Source organism: Pinus tabuliformis, chromosome 7 (assembly GCF_031772625.1).
Source record: "Pinus tabuliformis cultivar Carrire ecotype Pingquan chromosome 7, CPIR1, whole genome shotgun sequence".
In the NCBI taxonomy this organism is placed as follows: domain Eukaryota; kingdom Viridiplantae; phylum Streptophyta; class Pinopsida; order Pinales; family Pinaceae; genus Pinus; species Pinus tabuliformis.
The window spans coordinates 778,606,748-778,613,457 of NC_142293.1; the positions used below are offsets into that span (position 1 = coordinate 778,606,748).

The 6,710-nt window shown below is 39.5% G+C and overlaps 1 pseudogene; it reads left to right on the forward strand.

Annotated features, from left to right (window-relative positions):
* Window positions 1-346: 346 nt before the first annotated feature.
* LOC149249893 (uncharacterized) lies at window positions 347-3,718 on the forward strand (annotated as a pseudogene).
* The last annotated feature ends 2,992 nt before the right edge of the window (window positions 3,719-6,710 follow it).

The window sequence follows — 6,710 nt, forward strand, 5'->3', positions numbered from 1 at the left end:
TCATCAATTCTTTCGAACCCGTCCTCAAAGCTAGAGGCCATAAAAAATCCTTCTCTTAAGATGTCCCACTTTGTGGTACCATGGAAAAGCTCTGTTTCTAGGTACCAATTCATAGGAACGATATCCCGAGTGTGATAGAAAATATGCACCCACTTTGGCGGTGGCTCCATTCCATAAACCTTAGTCCATTTTTCTAAATTATCATGTGGATCATTTCCCCCATCGTAGTTTTGAGTTATTCGAAATTTCATGTGACCAAACTGCAATCTCATCATTCTTTTGTACTCACGCCATTCGTCAAAATTGTCTTTATGTGTACCCCACCACCATGCAAGCATAGCGTGCAATGCCAAATCCAATGCTTGGAAGTGATGATTCTCTGGTACTTCCCTTTCAAATGCATCCAGAAATTTATCAGTTAGACCATCATAATAAGGAAAACTTCTTACCTCGGATGATACATAGCGCAATGATTTAGTCATCATATTACAGCGTAGCATAAATACTTCGTGCAACCTATTCTATTAGTGCTCCAATTCTTCATCTAAATCTGATGTACAGGAGCTTTCGTGGTCCCATGCAATTCGTCCATCAGCTATCAGATTAACCCAGTCTTGATCTCGCGCTATTATCATATAGATCTAGTCCAAATCATTGTCATTTTCCTCATAATCACAAATTGGTTCAATGTACCGCGATCCTTCTGCAAGGTCCAATGGGACTGCTACACGGAGTGATTTCCTTTCAAATGACATCGTCTGTTTCTTTAAATTGATTACTCTATTCATATCAATGGCCCAATCAATTCCCAGGAGTGTGGGGTATGGATTTATGTCATCAACAATCTCTATTACTTCAAAATCGGCAAACACGCTTGCTCGTTCTATATCTACAGTCACTCCACGCAATCTCCCCATAGGGATAACCTTCTGTTGATTTTCCATCCTCAGCTGAATTGGGGACCATTGTAGTGTAGGTATCCCCATTCTTTCCCATGTCTGTTTATGAAAAACATTCACATCCGACCTCAGATCTAGAATAACTTGATCCATTTCATACTCTCCTATTTGCACGGTAAGCCTCATCTCGCACCCTATTCTCACGTTGTGTTTAACTATCTTTCAGAGTGCATGGTGTTCTTCAAGAGCACCTTCATTACCAGCACACTTATTTATCAGTTAATGTAGCCCCTTCACCACCTTGCCATCATCCAAAACTTCATACAAGTCTCCAAGAAAGTGGTAAGCATGGACGGGTCAACTTCTTTAGCTAGCTTATCCTGAATTCTTGAGGTAGAGGCCTCAGTGAAGCCTTTCCTTAGTTCCATGAACATTTCCTTCATGTGCTCCAGGTCAAACCCAACTTCTTTTTCTAGAGCCTTGTGAACCCACTCACTTTCTTCAGTCTGCTTTCCTTTATCATCATTGGTCATCATTCTGCTTCATAGCATGATATTCACATTGGGATCCTCCTTGTGGGGCTTGACCCTCATCATCTATAAATTCTAGGTGAGCTATTGAAGCTGTGGTTTCTTCTCATACATCTTAGCCATCAATATAGGGTATTCTTCTATCACATGGTCAAACTGAGTATTGTATCGTCAAGATGGGCAAGTTTGGCTTGTACATTCCCACGTGTAGTGTCCTTGCACTCCGCATATGTAGCAAATAACTTGTCCTCAGCCACTACCAGGTCCTCCTCCTCCTCAACCTTGTCCACGCCCCTAATATCCTCAGCACGCTCCCCCAATTTCTTGATCCAGAGGCTAATTTTCTATCTGCATTTGATACACAAGCATTTTGCCCATCATTGACTCATAGCTACGACAGTTACACTCATCGTGGCACACCAATTTAGAGAAATTGAAAAATAACTATTGGGGTGCCTACACAAATTTTTGCAGCAAGTGGAAATTATCTGTTACATGTTTTCTTGCTACTTGATAGATAGGGCACCACAGGATGGGCACTGTAATTGGTCTTGCTGGGGCTTCCTGCCTTAGAGGCATGGGCCCTCCCCCTGCCATATAATTCATGAAAACAGGGCAATGATCCTTATCATGCCCCTGGTTTTTACATTTTAGGCACCAAACTTCTTCGTGCACCTCCACCCGAGCCACTTTTTCCTTATTCAAGCTCTACAACTCCAAGGAGGGGTTCGACAGTTCCGCATGAATCTGTTTGTTGGACACCTAGTCCTCTAAGGGTTGATGTGGAAGTTGAACAGCCAAAGGGAGTCCAAGAGACCACTTGGAATATGAATCCAAGGGTCACACCATGTACAATAAATGTATATCATTGTCAATAATAAAAGCACTCTAATATTTATCTTTCATATCTTGTGTCTTCCATTTATGTATTTAACATCGTATCAGAGCAGGCGATTTCCTACCCTGCTCATATTTGAGCCACAAGTTTTGTGGCCTCTATGTGCATGTTAGTTTTTCCATTTCTTCTCCCTATTAGACGCATTTCCTTTACAGAAACTCTTTAGTCTACAGTTAATTCCCTGAAATTCTTCTCTTTAGCTCTACACTAAAGTAACTGTGCCACTTTCATACAGACATTTTCTAATATAATGTAGGTTTGAAAATCCTTTCCATAATGCAGGTCTGACAATCCTTTCCATAATGTCTTCAATGAATGAAGCAGTGAGTTTCTCCTTATGTTATGTCCTTTACAAATGCGTTGAATCTCTTTATGTTATGTGCGCTAGTTCATATGTTGAATGTATATTCATTATATTCATATATGTGTATTGTATAAGTGTTTTGAAAATTTGCGACGAATATGTGTTGAAGTCTCTTCTGATGCCTACACGAGGAGTTGATATGAGTCACTGAGTTTTTTAAAACCATAAGATAAAGTTGGGTTGTTAGCATTGGTTGATCTTTCACATATCACCATTCATATATTATTCTCTGTGCGTAGTAAATTTATCTATGTGCATATAATATCAGTTTACAATGGAAGCATGAACCTTGAATTCATGATCCTAATGACTACAATGTCAAAAGAAATGATGCTTGGATCCTAATGATCTCCATTTGCAAATGAGTGTCCCCCTTGCTCTTCCGGAGTGCTCACACACCAAGTTTGCAGTATTAACTTGGTAATCCATATATATCTATCCACAGTTTCTCCCATTAAAAACAGTTCCTTTGTAGAAGCTACCGGGACTAGATTCCTAAGTTTGTTTGATTACATTCAAGGGTAGAATGCAGAACAGGCCAAGGTGTCAATGATGGCCCCAGTGTTGAAAGAAATTTTTCCGTTGAGAGGCCCCTTCTGCGAGTCTTCCTTTTTCATCAATTTCTATGTGTCGAAAAAAATCCAAAAAAAGCCACTGGAAGCAGCAAAAAGCTTGGCATTGCAGGACAGGAAATGGGACGTTGTGCATGCTACAATGAGAAGGTTCAGTGGATTTGTGACTGATTCCAACATGATATAGGAGGCAGCGAAGCTGCAAGCAAGCCTCATAGGGACCCCCTGGGAGGACGCCATTTCTAGATCCCAACAAAGAATTGCAGAACCTCATAGGGACACCCTCGGAGGATTCCATTTCCAAATCCCAACAAATAATTGCAGAATGAGAAGGGAAGGAGTTGTCCCTATTCAGCGTGGCATAGTATGATTCTCCATTCAAATTCAAGAAAAAAGTAAATGAAATCTTGATGTTGTTACACAAGCTCTCTAAGATGTCATCACACTATCAGTAGTTCAGGTTTTGACTATTATTTTTGAGAACTAATGATTTGCATTAAGAGCAGCATATAAGAAAAATAAGTACTTGCCTCTTGATCTTCACCCCAAGAATACTCGTGCTATTAGGTGACGCCTTACCAAGTGTCAAAACCATCTAAACACCATCGCTAAAGTTGGTAACATAAATTGAGCGTTAGATAGGAGCTAAAGGAGCCATCAAAACCCCTCGCTGGAGAGGAACAACGAATGCATTCCTGAAGGTATTTGGAAATAGAACTACAGGGACTTGAATTCTGGGCTTGAGGTAATAGAATCCCTATTCGATGTGTACTGAAGGCTGTGTGAAGTTTAGTGTTGCCATTAGATAGAACAGAGGGTTCAGAATCCCAGAGTTTGAGGAAATTATGTCACAGCTATGGGTGACACAAAAAGGATAGTGGAGGTTGATGAAGCTGATGATGATTTAAGCTTTGAAGATATGGTATGAAGAAATTTGTGTCCTGTGAAGTAGTTGTGAATCCAGAAAATCAAACTATTCTTAGCCAGGATTGTGGTCTTGTGATATGATCTTAACTGTATTCTTAGTTGTATGCAAAGTTGTCCACTATGAGTAATTACTGGAGGTGAATGTGTTACAACAATGTATCTAAATGTAGGTCTGTTGAATATAAGTTACCATTCAAGATGAAGAGGAAAATTTGTCAAAGACCTGATATTTTACTTTGTACTATTTGTTTCCTTACCATATCAAAACAAATACAGTGCAATTTTATATATTCTGTCCAGATTATTTGTTGATGTAAGATATGGGATTGGACCCCAGGTTGATTTGACCATTCTTGGCTAAGAAGGATATTACAAAGTTGACTGCCATCTAGTTGAATAAAGGTAGAGGTAGGTTATCGATGTAAGAGAACAAAATAAGTAAGAACTATTATGCAACTTTATAGAACAAAGGATATTGCAGTAACATTAAATTGCGAGTGACTATTGCTTCTTCCTCATTGGTTAATAGTTGTGATCGGTTTCTTTGAAGTGTAAGTTTGATAATGAATAAAATGACCATACTTGATAATGCATTAGAGTTGTTAAATACTCTGATACGTTCCACTGTTGATGAGATGGTTAAGATCAATAAAACCTCTCTTTCCAATATTAAAATGTGTCTACAAAATGCACAAGAGAATATTGAGTTTTTGTAGCTTGAGACAAAGCTACAACAAGAGGAGTTACAACAAAAAAGACATCCTTCTGAACTTGTTCAGAACAATCCCTTATTTGACTTTGAAATAGGATCCTATCAATAACCAGCAAGTCATCAAGTTAGTAATGTTGAGTTTTATCCCCATCAAGTGCAAATTTCAAGAGCACTTTCGCATAAAGATGCAGAAATTCAGTCTGCACTTCCCAAGTCGGTCATCCAACCTTGGGAAGAGCTTGCCCACAACAAGCACAAAACTGGTCTTGGATATGAAAAGGACGTGTCCTCTCATATTCCAGACTACTCCAAGCCAATCCAATTTCATAGTGTTGGATTCCTTCATGATAGTTCACCTTCAGCTATTCTAGATTATGCTCCTCTTCCACAACAAAAACAACAGATTGTGAAATGGCAACACTGTGACCGAGTTGGCCATATGAAATATCACTATTTTGATCTTCATCCATGTAAGAACTTTCATAAAACCAGTCATTATTCAAACAGATGCTTCAAAAACAAGCCTCCTGCAAGAACAAAGATTCATCTTGGATGGATCACTTCTTGGAAATGGGCGTCAATAGCCAAGAAGGTATTTCAATCATATGTCCAAACTTGTTCTACAGTATTGAACAATCTTGCAGTTGAGTTTTCTCCATCATCTGATCTTGTATCTGACAAGGGGGGAAGTAATGGTCATCTACAAGCTTCAAATTCACATCAAGTGGGCCTGAGCCAGAACCTGCCATATCAGATTTAGAGTTGTAGCTAGAAACAAAGATGCCCCTGATCATGCCTTCAGTTGGTGATGCCTCATCAAAGAATTGGGGACACTTCCTCTAGTAGAAAACTTCATCTTCTTTCTAGTTTTGGAAGAGTTCCAGGAATTTCATTAAGCATTCCAGAGTTGTTGGTCATCCTTAAACCATCACAGGTTGAGACCTCCCTTTTTAGGTTGAGGTTCTCCCTTTTATGCCAAGTGAGACCTCCCTTTCATGGTTGAAGGCTTCGCTCTTCAAAACATGAGGAGCATTTCCTCTAGGAAAAGACCTGAGCTTCATGCCAGACTTGGAAGATTTCTGGGAATTGCACTAAGCGTTCCAGTGTAGGTGGTCATCCTTAAACCACATCCCTTTATACCAACATTTCAGAGAGCACATTTAGCCTATTTCTGCCATGCATTTTTGCACATTTTGTATTACAGCTCTCTTCTTGGAATCATACATAACCCTTCAGATTAAGGGGGGGAATGTTGTACACCTAATCCTCTAATGGTTGGTGTGGAACCTAAACAGCCAAAGGGAGTCCAAGAGACCACTTGGAATATGAATCCAAGGTTCACACCATGTACTATAAATGTATATCATTGTCAATCATAAAAGAACTCTCATGTTTATCTTTCATATCCTGTGTCTGCCATGTATGTATTTAACATTGTTGAACTCCCAACGTCGCATCCTGGATAGGGGTCTCATATAACCTGATTGTGATCTTGATTGTTTCTACCTAAGTCCCTATCTTTTGTTGTGACAAAGCAATCCTCAAGTGAGGTTGAATCAAGACTATAAAGTAATTGCGATGCTGACTTTCTGTGAGATTCATATTGGCTTCATGGATTCCACACTTTAGCCTCTGATCCAACTCCCAGGGAATTTCGCCAATCATCATCATGTTTTCCTTGAACCCAACGACTGATTGCGATTTAGACTTAGGTCTACCGAATTCATTGGTGAGAGCAGTCTAAGTGTCTGCTAACAATGCCAATGGGTTATCCGTGTAGTACTTAATGTACCATGTTAAAGCACAAT